At 37.3% G+C, this 19,480-nt stretch overlaps 1 long non-coding RNA gene across 4 annotated transcripts; it reads left to right on the top strand.

Annotated features, from left to right (window-relative positions):
- Nucleotides 1-2,205: 2,205 nt before the first annotated feature.
- Nucleotides 2,206-18,945, top strand: LOC130265395 (uncharacterized). 4 transcript variants are annotated; one of them, XR_008842605.1, is made up of 8 exons: nt 2,206-2,360; nt 5,438-5,527; nt 7,026-7,145; nt 10,163-10,366; nt 11,756-11,932; nt 12,772-13,430; nt 17,088-17,623; nt 18,514-18,945. It is a non-coding gene; the product is annotated as an uncharacterized LOC130265395 (long non-coding RNA). The 4 variants fall into 4 exon arrangements; XR_008842603.1 differs by having other exon boundaries at nt 2,207-2,360; nt 12,984-13,430; nt 17,088-18,945; XR_008842604.1 differs by having other exon boundaries at nt 2,207-2,360; nt 12,978-13,430; nt 17,088-18,945.
- The last annotated feature ends 535 nt before the right edge of the window (nt 18,946-19,480 follow it).

The following is a 19,480-nucleotide window of genomic DNA, read 5'->3' as shown; positions in this document are numbered from 1 at the left end:
CATGGAAAATATAGTAAGGCATACGGAAAATAAGGAAGTGGTTAGTGATAGCCAATGTGGCTTTATTGAGGGCAAATAATAGCTGACCTGTGGTGGCCTTTTGCAATGGAGTTATAGAGGTGAGGGGTGAGGGGAGAGCTAGAGCTGACATAATCTACCTGGACTTGTGCAAAGCATTTGCACCCAATGGCTTGGGTTGGAAGGGACACTAAAGATTGACTGCAGTGGGCAGGGACACCTTTCACTAGACCAGTTGCTCAAAGCCCCATCCAACCTGGTGTTGAACATTTCGGGGATGAGGTGTTCACAGCTTCTCTGGGCAACCTGTTCCTGTGCTTCACCACCTTTATAGTAAGAACTTCTTCCTTGTATCAAACCTGAACCTACCCGTTCTTCGGCTTAGAGATTTTGACTCTTGACCTGTCGCTATGTGCTCTTGCCCAAAGTCTCCATCTTTCTTGTAGTCTCCCTTCAGATACTGGAAGTCTGCCTTCTCTTTTCCAGGCTTAACCTTCCCAATTTTCTGTGGTGCCAAGCAATAAGATGAGAGCCAGCAAGTAGAAAAACTGCACCTGAGTATGAGGAAGAACTTCCTTTTCTCATAGGAGAGATGCGCTATCCCTCTCGTCACCTTGGTGTCCCTATTCTGAACTCCCTCCAGCAGTTCCATGTCTTTCCTGTGCTGGGACCCCAGAGCTGTATGCAGAGTTCCAGCTGGGGTCTCACAGAGCAGAGCAGAGGGGCAGAATCCCCTCCCTCCCCTGCTGCCCACACTGCTTTGGATGCAGCCCAGGACACGTTTGGTTTCTGGGCTGGGAGTGCCCATGGCTGGGTTATGTCCAGCCTCTCACCCACCACAGTTGTCCTGATCCACTTATCACTTTCCAGAGGGATGGTTTTCACTGTTAGTGACTGGCCTATTGCAGCACTGGCCTATAGCTATCACTTGTGTTGCTGCTGTTAGGCTGTCCTCCAGTCATTGCAGATGATGTATAATTTTGCTTTATTTTTTTGAGGGTTGGCTTTGTCTCATTTGTTTTAGTGCTCTGCCTTCATTACTGATTTTATTACCTCACTACTGGGAAGTCTCCTGAAGTGAAGCTGTGCCTCTTCCTAGCACTGAAGATTTCAGAATGAACAGACATCTCTTGTAAGATGTTTGGTGGTGGCCTGGTAAGCAATGTAGTTTACTTGTGATGGACAGGTGTAAATCCTTCTGTTGTCAGTAAAATTGCCCCTGCATTTCAGTACCACTCTTGCTGCTGTATAACATGCTTAGGTTTTGGAGCAACATTTTCAGAAGTAACAAATGATTTAGAGAAACTGAGCTCACCATGATGTATAGCAGCAGTGTAGAGATGCTCAGAAGACAAGGGTTTTTAAGACCAGACACAACTGTTGTTACCCATAGGCAGCTTTTTGACACTGCTGTATTCAGCTGCTTTGGTGTCTCCTTGCCTTGTGTTCTGAAACAAGCCAAAGGGAAACAGTGCTTCCAAAGAGATAGCACTTCTTTGTTTAGTTTGGATACTTCAGTCTATCTGCTTTCTGCTAGTCTCTGTCCATTGAGACAAAAAGTATGATGAGTCTTTAAAACGAATTATGAGAGCCTGACCATTAACAAATAAAAAAATTTATTGAGCTAGGGTATAGCTTTCAGTTTCAGAATTCAAGGTAATGAACTTAGAATGAACCCGCTTCTTCATCCTGTGTCTGCAGAGCATGCTGTTTTGTTGTTCTACAGCTCCTGACTTAGCCACAGTATTGTGGAAGGAGGGAGCAGTTCTTCTGTCAGAAGTTGTTATGAATATTTGTTCTCACATAAAGAGAGATACATTTCTGCACAGTTAACTACTTCAGCTGAGTAAGAAGTATGGATACCTAGTTGAAAACATCATTTACCCCTACAAATTCAAATAAAATCTGTTTTCTCTGTTAATATCTTTAAATGCTCTTTAGTTAGCACTTAGCGTAAAGAGTAATAATGGAGGCTCAGGAAGTCTTCAAGGTCACTAAACTTTGGATTAGCTGTGTTTACATTTCTTTCATAATGATACACTTCTGCACAGTTTAGGAGGTTACCCTCACTGGAGTCTTAGGAAAGCAGTCTCTGTAGCAGTAAAAGCCACACAGATCAGTCTTACCTGTGGAACCTTTGGGGAACAAGCGGGGAGGAGCAATGACATCAGCTGTTTGCATTAAGACATTAACCTTTCCACTTCACCTTCTGCCTGTGTTTCTTCTGTCGTCCAGTTGCTTTGGTTCTTCTCATTTGCAGACTTGCTAAAGATACCAAAACATGTCAAAAAAAGAAAAACTGTTTCTTTTAACCTCAGAATCTGTTGCTGGAGGACATTTGGGTAAGTAAAAATGCTGATTGTATCTTTGCTTTTTTTGATGATCACAATGCTCATCAGAATGCTATCTGATGAAAGTTCAGTGATTCCCCCCCCCAATGAATAAAAGAAAAAACAAATTAATTATTTTGAATAGATTTGGATTAGTGTCTTTGTTTGCTTGACTAGTATTTGTCTTATTTGTTTAGCATACAATATAATCTGACATAGGAAACTTTAAACTTTTGCTTGAGAGAAGCATGAATCAGAACACAGGTAGGAGTGGAGCTGCCATGTATACTAGTATTGTGATTTTGTTTTTTAAAACTCTGTAATGAAAAAATTTAGTGCTTTATGCGCATGTATATTATAGGTGATCTTTCAACTTTGATTCTCTGAAATGTTTGGAATATTAAACATTAATTTGGATCAGAGCTGCATTCCAGATACTGCTGTAATACTGCATATGTCTATTTGTCACATTGTTTTTGGTAACACAAGTTTAAGACAAGTTTAGGATGTATGAACCATTGTATTTTCCAAATCTTGAACTGCAAGATAGTTCTTCAGCTCTAATTGGTCACTAAATTCAGCTATCTGTCATATAGCTTTGTTTGCAATAGTATTTATTTAGAAGCAAGGGTAATTGAGTCACTGAAAGAAGTTTGGACCTTCAAGACACATGGTAATGACTCAAATTTACAGTAAAGGTAATACTTTCAAATGAAGCATTTTAATGTCAAGGGTAAAACTAACACTACCTCTTACTTTTTCCACAGTAGAATAAAACAAAAAAAAAAGTGATGAATAGAGGGTGGTGTCAAACACCAAGGGTTTGCAGTGGGTTTTTGTGTGTATCTGTATTTTTGCTCATTAGAGGGAATGGTACATTGTGAGACCAGTTATACTAGCCTGTCTGCCCTGCCCCTAATGAACAGCCTGACAGCTCTGAGAGCTCTGCAGCTTATGGCACCATATCTTGAACCACCGCTTGTTCACTGTAAAACAGTGCACTGCATGTTGTAATGGTGCACATAGGCAATAAAGCTTACCAGTGGTTAAAGGTTGAGCTGTTCCTGCTTGAGCCTTTGGTATGAATGAGTTTCTCAGACTTCAGAACTCAGTTTACCTCAGGGTATCAAACTGGCCAGGTGATGTGACATTCCTGATTTTACGCTTGCTTGCACAAATGACGTCTGGGTCTGAAATTATGACCACATATTGTTTCTGCCTTTCATCTTATGTCCTTGTGTCTTCAAGAAGTGGTCAATTTTTATCAGTGAAGGTGAAGTATAACTCATGGAACTGATCAGAATTCTTGACCTTTGAGTTGTAGTAAATTTCAGGAAGATAATGCTTAAGGTGGGAAATAATGCAGCATAATGAGCTGAAGACAGCATTTACAATTATCAAGAAGGTGGGGTTTTTGTTTTGCTTGTTTCCAAGCCTCTAAATTGTTGGACTGTGCAAGAAATGCAGTGAGATGTTTACCTTTGGCTTGTTTGGGGAAAATGCTAGAAATAGAACATAAGAAGTACAGAATTTGCTGATTCATGTTATGAAAATTATGTCAGTGAAGAAGCAACTTTTGCACTTCCACAAGGAAATCTCATGATGACATTGAGACCACTGTAGCCTGTGTGAATAAAAGGGCGTTGTGTATTTTTAGCACTCAAGCTTTGCTTTTGGTTATAATTTGTATTTGAGTGTGGTGGTATTGATGGTTCATCAAAACTACCTGCTAGCATTTCTCCCTTTTCCTTGCTTTTAGATTGTGATGAAAGATAATTACAGTTATCATTCTAAAATTCTGTTTGTACTTAAATCCTACATTGATTTACAGATCTTCTGGAGTACAAAATAGCTCTACTCTTGACTTACAGTTTCATCCTGATGTTCGTGTGCTTCCAGGCCAGATTATCTGTAAAAGTAAATAAGTAGTTTAAGGGGACATTCAGTTATGCTTCTTCATTAATTTTTTTCTGTGGGCCCTCAAGAGATACTGTTTTTAATTGGCAACTATGTGTATAATTACATAGACTGTTACAAACACTCTGTGCACCTGGCTCAGTACAGATGGTCTTGTAGCTCCAGTGGTGTATCTGTGTGGCTGAACATATTTTGGATAGCTTTTTTTGTAATGATGGTGGGTGAAAATTAATTCATATTCCTCATGTTGGTTTGCAGATATGCTACCTCTCTCAACTTGTAGTTTTGAGTAATAACATGGGTTGCTTACACTGGTTCAGTTATCCTGATGAGACAATACCAATTTGCCCTCTAAATTGTTCATTAACTTTTAACAAACAAATGCATTTGACATACTCAGGCCTTTTGTGGAAAATAGGTAATATGCACTAAAGACAGTACAGGTAAAACTTCTTTTCTCCAGTGCTTTTTTAATGAAACAGAAAGACCTACACTTCAGAAATATAACTGCAAAAAACTTGCAAGGGACCAATGCTTGACCCTGAAAGAATGTTTGCAGAAGCTTTTCTGAACCTGAATGAGCCAGATAGCAGTGCACAATTGCAGGAGCAGACTTCAATATGAAGTACCCTTTTGTAAGGATAACAATTCCTCTTCTCTTCCAAAAAAAGTGACACATGATATTTCAGGTCCACACTGCATGTAGGGAAGGTATAAACACTTGCATAAGTACATGCCTCTGGCAGCTATAAGATGAGGATCAAAACAGGTAATACACACAGAAAATGCAACACAAAGTTTAAAACAAAAGAGGAGAAGAATGCAAAACTACTAAAGAAAGGTCTTAGCTTAAATACTTCTTCCAAAATTACTGCAGGAGTATTTTATCATCCTGAAATTATCCTGATTGTTTCAGATACCTTTGCAGGATTTTTCATCAAGGAGGCTGCTGGCCTGTGCAGGTGATGGTAAAATATTAGAACTGACTTGAGGAAAGGAGTGAAAACAGAGTAAGATGTACCTTTCAGAATCGAAGTTGATAAAATTGCTTCTTGGCAGCTACCCAAAAACCAGAAGTCTCTACACCATTGGAAATTATAATTTATTAAGAAATCCATTTTTTTTAAATAACAAAAAAGAAACGTGATATCTGTCTTATTTTTATCTTCTAGATATGCTATGTGATCATATAAGTGAGGCTGTTCTCAGCCTTATCTCAAATGCTCACCTCAGAACTGATCCAGATGCTAAGGTTGTCTATGGTAAGTACAATACAGATAGAAAAACAGATTAATGAAATACAACATGTAATCAATGTTGGTATAATGCCTTCTGTTCCAAAATTCCTCCAGTAGCTAGCTGCCAATCAAGACTTCCACAGTCAGTAAAGAGCTCAGCTGTGGCACTCTGATTCAGAAGGGAAGGAAAAGCAGGAAAAAAGCTGAAAAAAATGAACAGAATAAAGGAAAGAAATAGTAGTCCAGTGCAAATTAAAAATTATAAAATGTAAGAAGTATGCTAGTTGGTATCATGGAAAAGTTGGGTTGTCAGGGTGGATGTTGCTGAGGAATCTACAAAAATCAGGAAAAAGTAAAGTGTGGAAAGATACTTTGCACAAAGTGCCTGTTTTCACATAGTAATTAGGGTGATCCCCTTTGTTCACAGGAGGATAAGATCATTTGAATGTGATTCTGATCAGTGGCTTGCTATTTTGTGTGGCTTTCCATTAGGACTATGCATGGGTGTTGTCATTAGCAATAGAGCTGTGAACATGTTACCAAATTGGAATAAGCTGGATTGCCACAAAAACACGGACACAGAAAGGGAATGTACCTAAACAGCTTTCCAAATGCAGTGATTTAATTTCTAGAACAAACCACCAAGGCCATTGTTACAGCACAGAGGACTAGCTGCATCTCATAAACATAATGATCTAGTATTTTTCATCTGGAACCTCTCATGATTCTTGGTGCACAGATTTGAGCAATGAGATGTGAGGAGAGGGTTTAGCACATGTGTTAGACTTGATGAAGCTTGTATTTCAATGCTTCTAAATCTGCTCAAAAGTTGAAAATGGTAACAGAACAATGCTACAAAAATGTTAAGGAAAATGTGTGTGAGAGATGTGAGAAACAAGTGTGACATGATTACATAGATCTAGTAGATTATATTGTTGTACTAATTATTTTTGTGATTTCTGCTTTATGTTTTTACATAAAACAGAAAAGTTTGCAGACCAGATGAACTCTTGAAACAAACAACAAAATAAAATATTAAATGATTCTGCACAAAATCTCTAAAGAAGCTGCTCCAGGACCTTGTCAAAGCTAAAAGTTTTTGTGGTTGCCAAAGACAACTGTACTGTACTATAATAAAAAAGTATTGAATATATTGAAGACTGGTAATACCATCTGTTAATATATTATGTTCCTTTGGCTTAAGGAGGACACTGAGCTGAAATTCTTGTATTTGGAGAAGCAGCCCTACATACTTAATCTGCTCTTATAGGCATTTGCTTCTAGCCAATGTTAAGAGAGGTTAATTGTCTGTTATGGGCCCCAAATGTATTCAGGCTTTTAAATGTTCATATCAGCTGAAGGGAAGAGCTGTTGCACAAAGACCCATAAGTGTACTAAGGCTTTACATAGAATTTCCCCTGTGATTAATCCTTTGTTCACAGAATCATCTTTAGGATCTCTCTGTTTAAATGTAAAATAGTGTAAGTAAAATTCTGACATTTTACTGACATATTTTCCCCAGAGTGTGTGACAAAACCTGGAATGATTTTGTTCTGTGGAGAGATGACATCTCAGGCTACAGTAGTTTATCAACAAATTGTAGTTGGACCCTTAAGAGAATAGAATGTGATTACTTCCACAGGTGAGTGAGATGCATGGTGCTGATAATACTGATTGTGGATGTATGGATGTATGGGCCATTCACTTAGGAACTGGACTTGATGATCCTTGTGGATCACTTCCAGTTCAGAATATTGTGTTATTCTCTGATGCGATCCTACGTGTGTTCATTCATGGATCTGTTCTGCATGTGGCTGAAGTCATGATTTTATGGTCTTCTGAAGAATAAAATGAAGTGTGTATAGGGGCCTGGGAGAAGACTCACAACTGTTGTTGATCCATATTTCTCACTGATGATTTTGAAGGAGCTATTTTAAGGTGGCACACTTGTAAAGGACTTATTCTTCAAAGTGTCAGGTATCTCTTGCTTTTCTGATGCAGAAGAGCTAGTATTCAGACAAATGTCAGAAGGTGGTTACATCTGTAGGTTTGTACAATGAAAATTTTAACACTGATGTTCCTTGTCCTTGGGATGCACAAGCCTGTGACACTGGAAGCTCATACCAAAGGAGTTTTTTATGTGTTCTTTACATGTATCCCAAAGGAGTTTCCTTTCAGTAGCTGAACTACTTACTTACATCACTACTCCTCTTCAGTCTTCTTTTGTCATGTATGATGTATACTTTTTCTTCTAATTCAATTAAATCCTGGAACATACTACAAGAATGTAGTTTCTGGTAACGTTTCTGGTAACATTTTCCACACTCCTCTCCCAGGTTTAAAACCCAAAGGGTTTTAACCCTAGTCAAAATAAGCAATATTGCAATGAGCAATATCAAAATAAGCATAACGAGCTTTGGCAGGGTAGCTTGTAGGATTGCATATATCCTATCAGTTTCAAGAATTCAAGTTTGACTTAATAGCACTACCCTACCCACATCCTGAAACTGTTGAATAAATGTGCTGATTGTCTGCTTCTGATAGCAACAAAAAAAATGTAGTATAGGAAGCTTACATGCACAGAATTTTAAAAGTTTTAGCCACGATAACTAGATAGTCCTTAAAAACTTCACTAGCTTTTTGTGAACTCTCAGGAATGTATGAACTAACTTTGCAGTAAGACTGGACTTTAAGACTTGCACAATTTTAGTGGCCCTAGAACAACAATGTAAAGAAATCAAGTAAACTATCTCCCATGGCAAGGCTGAGGATGACAGTGGAGCAAGGGATCAGGTAATTCCAGGCACTTATTCAAATCTAGTTTAAGCACAAGCAGTTACAATTACAATTGACAGGAGCCTTTCCTTAAAAACTATTGTGCAAATTGCAAGAATCAGGAGTTAAGCACTCCTTAATCACTGTGCACTCTCTTAATCACCAGAAGTTCGAACACAGCCTTCACCAGTTCCAAGGAAAGTGGCTTTCCCCATATTCAGTGGCCTTAACAGGATTGAGCCACAATTAAGGTTTTGTCAGCCAGTAAGTTTCTAATCTTTCAAGTCCTTCAGCCTGGCAACAATTTTTATGGCAAAAAATCATATGTGGGGAGAAGACTGAGCAGTCTTGATGAGCTTTATATAATTGAAGCCTTTGCAGTGGGTTCTTATGGATGTGTAAGGCAGAGCCATTCTTGGGAACCAGTCCTGTTGTGGCTGTAATTTTTGCACATAAATGTTATTTCAGGCTGGTTGTACGTGAAGGTTATTAACTCTGCATGTTACTGCTGTCTCTTGCTAAGCCTGGGTGATTCTGAAGTACTATGAAACAAAGACAGGTGCAGAATGCAAAGGGAAATGGAAATGGGTGGCTTAGTTCCTCGTTTTTCAATGCAGCTCCCCAATTTTTAATGCAGGGATGGATGTTTGGCTATGCCACTGAAGAAACTGAGGAATGTATGCCCTTAACAGTCCTCCTGGCACAGAGGAGCACTCTGGAACAGAGTGGTACCTGGCTCTGGGTCAGACAAGACAGGGAAACACGGGTTTGTAACAAATGCATCAGCTGTAAGGGTGAGAAGCAACAGAAATAATTTACCCTGTCTGCTACTATATTAGAATTTATGTTTGTGGAAAATGGTGCTGTCATTCTCATGTTCCAAGGTGACTTGAGTTTCATAAGGTATCGTTGTATATAGCACATATGTTTGTTTCAACTGTTTTATCAGTGTCTCATTAGGTCTCTTCAAAACAATACTTGTATTTTTTCCACTGGAGCTATGGTACATTAACAAACTACCAAGAATCAGGTTTGGGGTTTTTTCTAAATGATTACCAGCTGCTGACAGCTGTGTTGTTGTGCTCTGTGGATTATTCAATGAGCCTACTGTAAGAGCAGCACTTTGGCTGTTTCAAAGACAGTAAATTCTCTATTCTCTCAGCTGTGAAACCTGCAGGACAGAAAAGGCAAAGCATACATGTGGTGTTTCCAGTACAACAAAGTGTCTTAGTCTTAATTTCTGTTATTTAGTGTGGATCAAGTGCACTGAGTTATACTGCTGCTGTTTTTGCTATACAACATGGATTGTGCCTCTTGTTAGGAGAACATGTCAACATGCAGAACATGTCAACAGGCTGATTTATGATGTATCTATTCAAATATGCTTGAAGAGTAGGAAAGTAGAGGAGCCACTTTGGTCTATAATAGAATGGATACTAAGGATGGAGCAATGCTAGTTTATACATGCGTGTACATAAAAACCATGTAGATGGGACCAAAGGATACAGCCTATCATATGGTCTACAATTGTTCATTTTAGTGGGGCTCTCCAAAATTTGTTTTGGCTTTACTTGGCTAATCTAAATCTTTGCTAAATTGTGATTTGAAGTTTGTTAACATAGCAAACCAGATCGATTAGCATCAACTGCTAAAGCCATGGGATTTTGTAGCTTTCTTCTTGTTATTTTACTTCTCTGTGGCAGTACATGTAGTTTTTACTTTCCTACAGTGAGTTTAAGCATTGACAACAATCCATCATTTTTCATTCCATTTTCCTTCATCTGTTTACCTTTAGCTGCGGAAAATAAGTGAGGTTCATTTCCAGCTTTCAGACAGGTTCTTTTGGCACTGAGTGTTCATCATCCATTTTCTTTTCCTCGCTAGGTCACAATGGAGAACAAGGAATATAATGGTGCACTGGAACCCATTTAAGTGCACTCATGCACTGGACATACAGCTACAACAACTACAGAATGAGCTGATGGAGAAAGTTGTTAAAAACATTCTCTGATTCCAAAGAAAGATTTTGATGAGGGCACCATTTATCATCTCCTTCTAAGTGAAAAGTTTGTAGAAGGTGGTCCTAAGGTATGGTACTTTGATAAATAACTATGAAGACTTGGACTCTACCACAGGCTTGTAAATGTCCTCTTGAACAGTAGTGCAATGGAATGGTATACCTTTAACCAAAAAATCTTTGTATTTTTAAGGAAGCTTCAGTTATTTCTACTGGAGCTTTCCTACTGGATGGCTGTCACCTATACCTGCTTGGAGAGCCACATATACACATTCCTGGATCTTTGTCTTGCTTCCAGAAAGTATTTTAATAAGGAAAACTGAATTCTAAGTTATGTACTAAAATGGCTGGATGGAAATATCTCTTCACTTCCACAATAAAAATCAAAATCAGAAATAACAATCAATCTGGTATCTACACTGAAATTATTCACAAAGCTGAACAAATTTCAAGGGAGACTTAACATACTAAATATCAATAGTCATTAGAATTTGACATATGCTCTGCTTTCCAGGTGTTGCGCTGGGTAAGAAAGCCACTGCTATGAAATTGTAAAAAGTCACTTTACACAAAACTGTCTAGTTTGTGTAAAGAGTTCAAAAGGATTAAAACCAGAAGGTGTGCTTTTAATCACACTGGGATAATGAAGAGATAGTACTTCAATAGAGAAATAAATGTTGACTGTTCTCCCATGTTACTTATTTGGAGGTTTAAAAACAGTGGATTAATGCCATTTATCCTCTTTCATGATGGAATTTCTCAGCACTCTGAAGTTCAATTATCAGCATGTAGTCACCAGCTTTACTAATCTGGCAGAGAGGCAGTATATCTCTCTTGGCTGAGTAAGTTGGATCAACTCATAAAATTATAGGAGGCAGACAAAATCTATGCAAGGATTTGGGACCATTATCAGGGCATAGGAAGGAAGAAGGAAGTATAGTATCACTTGTGTCATCACTGAACCATTAGTGTGAACTGAACTAGAATTTCTCAGTACTCTTGTGCTGACAACATTGAGCTGCAGTTCTGTGAAGCCCCTGCTTCCCATTTAGTATGTGTATCTGGGTGAAGCTTGTTAACCTTTTAGATTGTATGTGATCTGTTTTTGTCTAACTTCTCTGCCTTCATCAAAGTGCTGCTGAGTAAAGACTGACCAGTAACCCAGAGAGAACATTTCATAATTGCTGATTTGAAGGGAACATTCTTTTTGTCATGTTTACAGTTGTGCTGCACTGTCGAAGGCTTTCAAAAGTGACTGCAGCACAGATGGCTTAGTATATTTCTGAAGAGTACTCCAGCCATCTAGTAAACTCTTTCATTAAGCAGTTGCATTGGAATGTGAACACTGTGAACAGTGTCATATACATGGCAAATACTAAAGAAAGCTGTACTCAATAACTTAATATGGAATTGGAAGAGCTATTGTGTCTTGTGAATAAATTTAGTTATTTGTCCTTCAGGCTGATGCTAGACTGACTAGGCAGAAGAGGATTGTTGAGGGCTGGGGAGCCCATGGTGGAGGTGCATTCTTTGGAAAAGATCCCTCCGAAGTTGATCATTGTGCAGCTCACTTGGATTGCAAAAGGATTGCAAAATCTCTGGTGAAAGTGGTTCTCTGTAGAAGATAATTAATGCAGGTAAGAGCAACTGAAAAGTAATACACCAAATTCTGGAACACAAATTCTGTCCCAGAGTACATACCACTATCACAGCCTCCAATTTCAGAAAATATTTTCTCATAGTATAATGGGGCTCCGGAAATTTTTTAAGAGCCTTATGAGGGAAGCCAAAGATGACACAGGCCAGGATGGTCCTGAAACAAAGACTGTGTTCTCAGTAATGTTCTTTCTCCAACTCCTTTGTCATCCCAGGTCTAGGTACTTCTTTGCATCATCCTTGCATTTTCGGTGTTCTACACACATCTGCACACCCCAACCTGGGCTGCACAGCACTTTACAGTTATGAGAGCGCTTCCTAGATGCAGCTGTTCAACTTGCAATTTACAATATTGTCATATTGGTTGTAACTAATGTTTTATTTTAAGATGCACTTGAAATTACCTCAATTTGTTCTTAATATTCTCCTCTGGTAGAGGACTAAAAAGGTATAGGACTAAAAAGCAAATTTGACTAAAAGCAAAATTCTACTGTTGTAGAGTTTAAGACAAGAACAACTTTCATTAATCTTATATGCTCAGACAAAAACCAATGTACTTCCTTGTGCATGAATTTTTTTCCTAACTAAGTGAAAGAAGTAGAAAGGATATTTTACTGACACCTTGACACTTGCACATGAACAGACTGTGACTTAAACAATGACATTTGCCTAGGCAATTTGCAATACCAGTTTATACAAATACTTATTCTGCTATGTCCTAGGTAATAGTATTTCCTATGTAGGTTAAATGTAGCAGCAGTTGGGCCAATTTTTTGCTGCAGTGGTCTGTTCAAAACTTTTTGCTTTCTCTATGGAATAGAGGAGAAGCCCACTGGATGTGATTATGATCAACAGCACAGCATCCAGACATCCCAATTAGCAACAAGCCTTCTTGCTCCAGATGTTGTGCATGTATTTGACACCTGATAGTTTGCAGTTAGTCAAGTAAATGGTAGATTTGGAGTAAACCAAACACAAATGACTTTCGGTTAGCAAATTGTTGATTTTTTTTTTTCTTTTTCGGAGGGAAAGAGGACAAACTTCTGATGTCTTCATATGCACATTTTGAGAGTTTTTTTGAACATCCACATCACTGATTTTTGAGTTAGGTGGGAATGTTGTTATTCCAGTAATTCTCAAAGACCCTTCTTAAATACCAGAACCTGTCTCTATACACGAAAGAGCGATCTTTTTAACAGCAAATTGTGGAGATCTCAGATACTAGCAATGAAGATAAGATGGGAAGATGGAAGACCAGAAAGGCCAATGTCCTTTGAAGTCTTGAAGGCTGCATTAAAGATTAACAAAAGGAAAAATGTGTCAAGTGGAAATGCAAAAGTGATTTCAGCCTACAGTCTGTGTGCTACACTGAGACCTTGCCAGGCTTCACTGAAGCTGACAACTGAGCTGGGTCTCCTATGGATATTGTTTTCATGCTAACCATCTCTCACAACAAAAGGGAAAAAATCGATAATAGAGGTAACTGCAGTCTAATTAGATGTATATTAACACAATATTATTTGTATATAACACAATGTATATAACACAATGTTATTGTATGTAACACAATATTATTTAGTGTTATAAAGAATCGGTTAATGGCAAACATGCCATAATCTCATAACTGGCTAAAGGGAAGATAGTGACGATTAGAATGGCTTCTAAAAAAACCAAAATTAATGAAAAAAACCAAAATCAAGACATAAATATTTGTAGAATTCAGAGTCTTTAAGGCATGAAATCCTTGTGTCTAGCTGAAACTGAAAGATGAAGAATGGCAGTAGCTAAGGATGACAGAAAGTACCTCTTTTGTTTTAAAGGAATGTCACCTATGTCTGATATTTGACCAGGTTCTGAGCAAAACACAATTTTCTAAGATAAAAGACAAATAGCAAAAAGGTATTTCCTGACTTTCCTTACGGCAACAGAAAGTTAATAAACTCTACCTTGAAACATGTGATAAACCTTTCCTTTCTCTTAAGCAAATAGCATGAAGGACTGTATTAATTGTATTTGGGTTATATGCTTGTGTTCTACAACTACCATATGCTATTGGTCTCACACCCTCTTGCCATCTCAGTGTTCCATTAAGGAACATCAGACAGATCTGAAGAAGAGCTGCTTGAAGTTGTCCAGAAAAGCTTTGATCTGTGCCTTGGAGCTATCAAAATGTTTGTGTGATGTTAGTATTTCCTATATGAAATAATATGTTTAATGCTCTCTCGTACAGCTTAGTTATCTGGCTTATAACCACAAGAAAGTCACCTCATCATAAATCTCTAATTGATGTAATTTCTGCTCTTCCCTCATTCATGCGCCCAATACAGCACGCAAGAGCCAATTGATAAATCAGGTCACAAAGTACACTGAATAAGTAAGACCAGCCTAAATTACACCATGTATATCTAGCAGTAACCCTGGCGGTGAGCTGTGTTGCAATTCATTAGCCAGGTGGTAGTGTGCCTGGTGAAGCAGAATTAAAAGTTTAACATTAGACATAGTTAGACTTTCCAGTCTGTTTACAGGGTGTGTAGGGCTCCAGATCTCTGCCTTATCTGAAGGGCAACAGAAATACTGGCTTTCTGAAAGAACTGTTGGGCTCTGTGCCTTTGATATTCAGGTGGCAACAACTCATGAGACAATGAAAAGGCTTTGGTGCTCTCATATCACAGTTTGGAGACAATTAAACTTGACTAAAAAGGAATCCATGCTTCTTAAATGCCCTCTTAAGATCTGAACTACTGCAATGAAACTATTGTGATTGAACTATAGTATAACTTTAAAAACCAGAACAAGGACAGCCATAAAATGAGCATTATTGAGGTGAAAATTCACGTGTGATCAGAAGTGTCACTGAGGCTGCTGTGCAATCAGACAGGACATGCAAACCTATTAACACTGCCTTTTGCAGTGCATCATTTCTGGAATATTTCTGGGCCTGAAATAGCAGAATATTTAAAGAAATACAATCCTTACATTTAAAGAAGCATGGGAATTACTCTTTTCTTTGAGAGAAGAAAGGACTGAAGGAGAGGAGCAGATCAGTACCTGTACTTATCAGCAGTTAACAACCTACATTCCAGTGAGCTGTAATTTGACCCTAGCATTTTTTCACTGTTTTTTTCCCATTTGTAACTTACTCATAGGATTCTTTATGTAAACTTCAAGGCAGCAGAGCTTCTTGCCTTTTTGTAGTATGGCTTCCTGAGTTCTAAGGGTACAGGTTGATCTTCTCAGTCCTGAGAAATTTCCTAATCTCTTGGTTGATTTTCACCGAACCTGATAGACTGGACATCTTAGATGTTTTGTGAAATGCTGAAGTAATGGAGAGAAACAGTCTCTTTCTGCCTGTAAGGAACTCACATAGTGAGTTCCTCGTCTGTTTTAAGTCTGTGAAACTGACGCAGGTGTTCAAGCCTGATATAGATACTAGCAAGAACTCGACTCCGTGCACATACTTACTCGTTTTGAGCAATGCCGATTTTAAAAGCTCTCTTCTAAAATGCTAAAATATAAATGCTACCTATCTCATTATTTGAGGAAAATGCTTTTAATTATTCACTTCTGGTTTAAACCCAGAGCTACTAAAATTATTAATTTTTATATATTCTTGAACAATCTTAAGCATATTTGTCTCTGAGGGAAAAAAAATATCAACATGTTACTGAATAGGAAGTCTCTTTTTTTCCCTTGAAAAGGAAATACTTTTCTGACAAGCTATATCAACATTCTTCTCATGTGCTGAGCCTTCTCAGAGTATGCAAAATACATGCTGAGAGCAGAGCCGACTTATAACTTTAATAGTCAAAGATAATGAAAGGCATTTTGGCTAGTTCTATTGCCATAAAGTAATGTTTTCCAAGTGTAATCAGTTCACAAATATAATCAAAACTTTATCATTATGGCAGTTCCTTGCTAATAATTTGTGGTGATTTCTAGACATTTATCTTGATTTGTTGTATTGAAAAATGCTGCATTTTAAAACTCTGCTATCATAATCCTGGAAGTGGCGAAGGCCAGTAGGAAAGGAAGAAAGCAGACAATAAACCATGAGCGTTGTGGAATGAATATTTCCTTGTTAAACATCACCTCACAATATTTAAAATCCTATAAATTATGCTGGCTATCCATTTTAATCACCTATTCATTGACACAGTTCATGTTACCTTTAATTTAGTCAGCAGTCGTATTTCAATGGCATTTGGCTTAGGATCAAGCACACGACTCCTACAGTAGCCATTGCAGCATGTGACCATGCTGCTCAAAATATTACTTGAAACAAGACTTAGCTACTCTACACCATAAATGTCCACATAATTGAAAGAATGTGTATTGATTATCCTGTCAGTATTTGTATTTCTTTCCTTCATCATTTCTCCACCAATCTTCTCTCCAGCAGTTTACAGCATGATTCATGTATTTTAATTGTGCTTTCAAAGATAATTAAAGCAAGATAATACCAAACAGAAGAAGGCCCAAGCAGAGAAAATGTTTCAGGTCTTTCATGAAATGAGGAGAAACTTCTATATAGATACCTGTAGTTAACAATTTATCACAGCTGCAATCCACTATATTTTGCAAGCTAAAAGGTAATAAGCATGACTTGCACCTTCATTATGATTTATCTTGTCATAATTATGTAATGTGAAGCTCTATTCTAAATAGAAAATTTGTGTCTCTACAGAAGCAGTTAAACTTCCACAGTTACTTAATTTAGTAGATCATCATCACCTTTGGCAGCTTCTTTTGAGATAATTCTCTTTATGCCACAGTAGCATTAGAAAATATTCTATATAACACTTGAAATAATAGAAAACACACAAGAATTGATACTTGCCCAGGTATAGCTGAACTTTTTTCTGTTTAAAATCCTTCTGGACTGTAATGTTTAAAAAGACTACATGCATACTTACTGTGTCTGTTAGACATTGGAGGAAAATTCACTATTTCTAGACACTTAAAAAATTAAAATAATAAGCTCTCTATTATTCTTTCTGTAAGTCTATGTAGGGACAGAAATAACACCTAGGTTTTATTATCTTCTGGAGATGATACTGATAATCCCTTTGATATATCTAGATCATAATGCATATTGAAGTAGAGTTAAGTGTAAGACTGTTCTTTTTTTTCATTTAGGGAGTTGTATTTGAAGAGGCCAATCTATGAAAAAACAGCATGCTATGGGCACTTTGGAAGAGAAGAATTTTCATGGGAAATATCCAAAAAGCCTGTGTTTTAAGCTTTTCAAAATGGTTCATGTTACTGAAGTGTGGTTTAATAATCAGGTAAAATTCCAAACTGTTGAAGAAGAGACTGTATTTACTCTTTTAAAAGTGGCATTCTGTAATTAATAGATACCCTGAAAATTACTTCTATTTGGTTTCAAACTTCCACAGTCTCCTTACAGCTTTAATGCACGCGGCTCTATCTAGGACAGTATTCAGCTTTGATTGGGTAACTTGAATAATTTAGGACTTTGATATGATCAGACATCAAAATGATTGTGGATATTGATGCCATTCCTATTCTGCCAGAGAAATCCGCTATTGCTTATCCAATTAACTTCATACTGAAGTGGATAAAGTTGGTAACTTTAGGAGCTCCCTATGAGAGGAGAAATAGCACAAATTGCTGTAATTACTTCACCCAGAACTTCTGTAACCACAGCTTTAGTAAGTTACTTCTGTTACATTTAAACAAATCAGTAGAAATACCCATTTCTGAACATTGGTCTTTGTATCTGTACATATACCTAGCTCTTAGGTAGTGTTATTTGTTTGCTTTCAACAGCATGATTTTGTAGTTGTATCTGTGAAAATTGATGAAATCCTATGTTGTAATTCTTTTATTCATTTATAGTTATTATCTTAAACTTGTATTTTCCATGTCTGCATGAATTGGAATTGGTTGTATAAATTTTCAATTAAGTTTATTTTGGCCACTTCTGGAATGTAGTAAAATGTAAAAAACACTTGGAGGACATGACTTTCCTTTTACTTTTCTGGCTGAAAGTGTAAAAGTCAGAGAAGGCATTCAAAATCATTTAGCTTCTCTTCAAGGACTAGAGAGGATGAAAGTGCTTGAATATCAAAAATAGCAATTCTAGCAAGAAAATTTATTATTAAATTGGTAACTAAGACATAATATTGAAATGCTGCAACTTCTGTGATACCAGGGAATTTTATTAATCAACAAAGCATTACGGCTGCCTTGCCCCTCTTAACAGAAAGATAAAGACTCCAGTGGTAAGTCTAACCAAATGCAAGCAGCTGATTATATCCTCAGTCTCAATCAAGTTTTAAAAGTTTCTTCCTTTCACGCAAAGACTGACCAATCCACTGCTCCATTGATAGACCAAAGCTGAAATGAGGTCACTGTGCATCTGTCCCTGTCCTGGTACAGTTAATTTCATCTAGCACAGGAGTGCTGCATTCAGTCCTTGTGACCTATACATGAGGCATAATTTTCTTCCATAAGAAAACAAAACTAATTTCTGCAATTCTTTTGTGAGCATTTTTTACAGTTTTTTTCATTTAATAACAAGTTTTCCTTTTTATCACAGGACCCTGGATCCTATAATTGCCTGAAAATAATACAGTTTAGTTTGCATATGGCCATGTAGGCATAAAATCTATCATTAACCTTTATGAAAATTTGTTCAAGTTAGTATTGTCTCAGAAATGGTAATGTAGCTTGCTGATTCTGAAATGTCAGAATGACTTCCACTTCTAGTAACGTGGATGTACAATGTTTAAATGGCATGGGATTGCAGACATGACCACAAGTAAGATGACTGTAACGATCTTTTAAAAGAAAGTTCAGTAAATGGACATATAGTCTCAATTTTACAGCTGTCTCAATTACAGCTAGTATCAACTTTACTGTCATAATACTTGACCCTTCTAAAGTGAAACAGTGATGCTTTGGTTCTCACAGAAGAAGACAATTTTGATAAAGTCTTTTGTTAAATTTAATAAAGAAATAATTTGTTCAATTGAGGTGTCTGTTAATCATGGTTTATCATCAAACAAACAAACAAGTAAAGCAACACCACCCAAAAAATCCACAGTGTATTTCAGGCAGTAAGAACACTTTCCTGAAACACTTCTTTCACTTTGCTTTCTGGCTTAAAAGGTAAAGAATTTTCTTCAAGAAATTGGATAGACTCCAAATCCTTCTTTCCCTTGACTGGTGTTTCAAGGAAGTCAGGAGCACCAACTGCAGCAGAAATGCCTAACTACAGACTGGAATAGGTACACCGTACATTCAGTCTCCAGAGACCCTGTCCACAAATAGCCAGTAAATTAATTTTATTTGTACAGGGTAGCTAATTTTCCCTATATAAAATTTTCCTAGAGAAGAGCATAAAAATATATGCCTTGTTTGAAGCCAACAAGCAGAAAAAAGATACATCTGCTAACTTTTTAGTGTCTAATTTAAAGCTAGAGACAAAACTATTGCTCCGCAAAACCATTGAAGTAACTTTTTTTTTAAAATTATTGGCATATTTTCCTTTTATCAGACAAGAA

Source organism: Oenanthe melanoleuca, chromosome Z, assembly GCF_029582105.1.
Source record: "Oenanthe melanoleuca isolate GR-GAL-2019-014 chromosome Z, OMel1.0, whole genome shotgun sequence".
Taxonomy (NCBI): domain Eukaryota; kingdom Metazoa; phylum Chordata; class Aves; order Passeriformes; family Muscicapidae; genus Oenanthe; species Oenanthe melanoleuca.
This window is presented reverse-complemented; position numbering and strand designations above follow the sequence as displayed.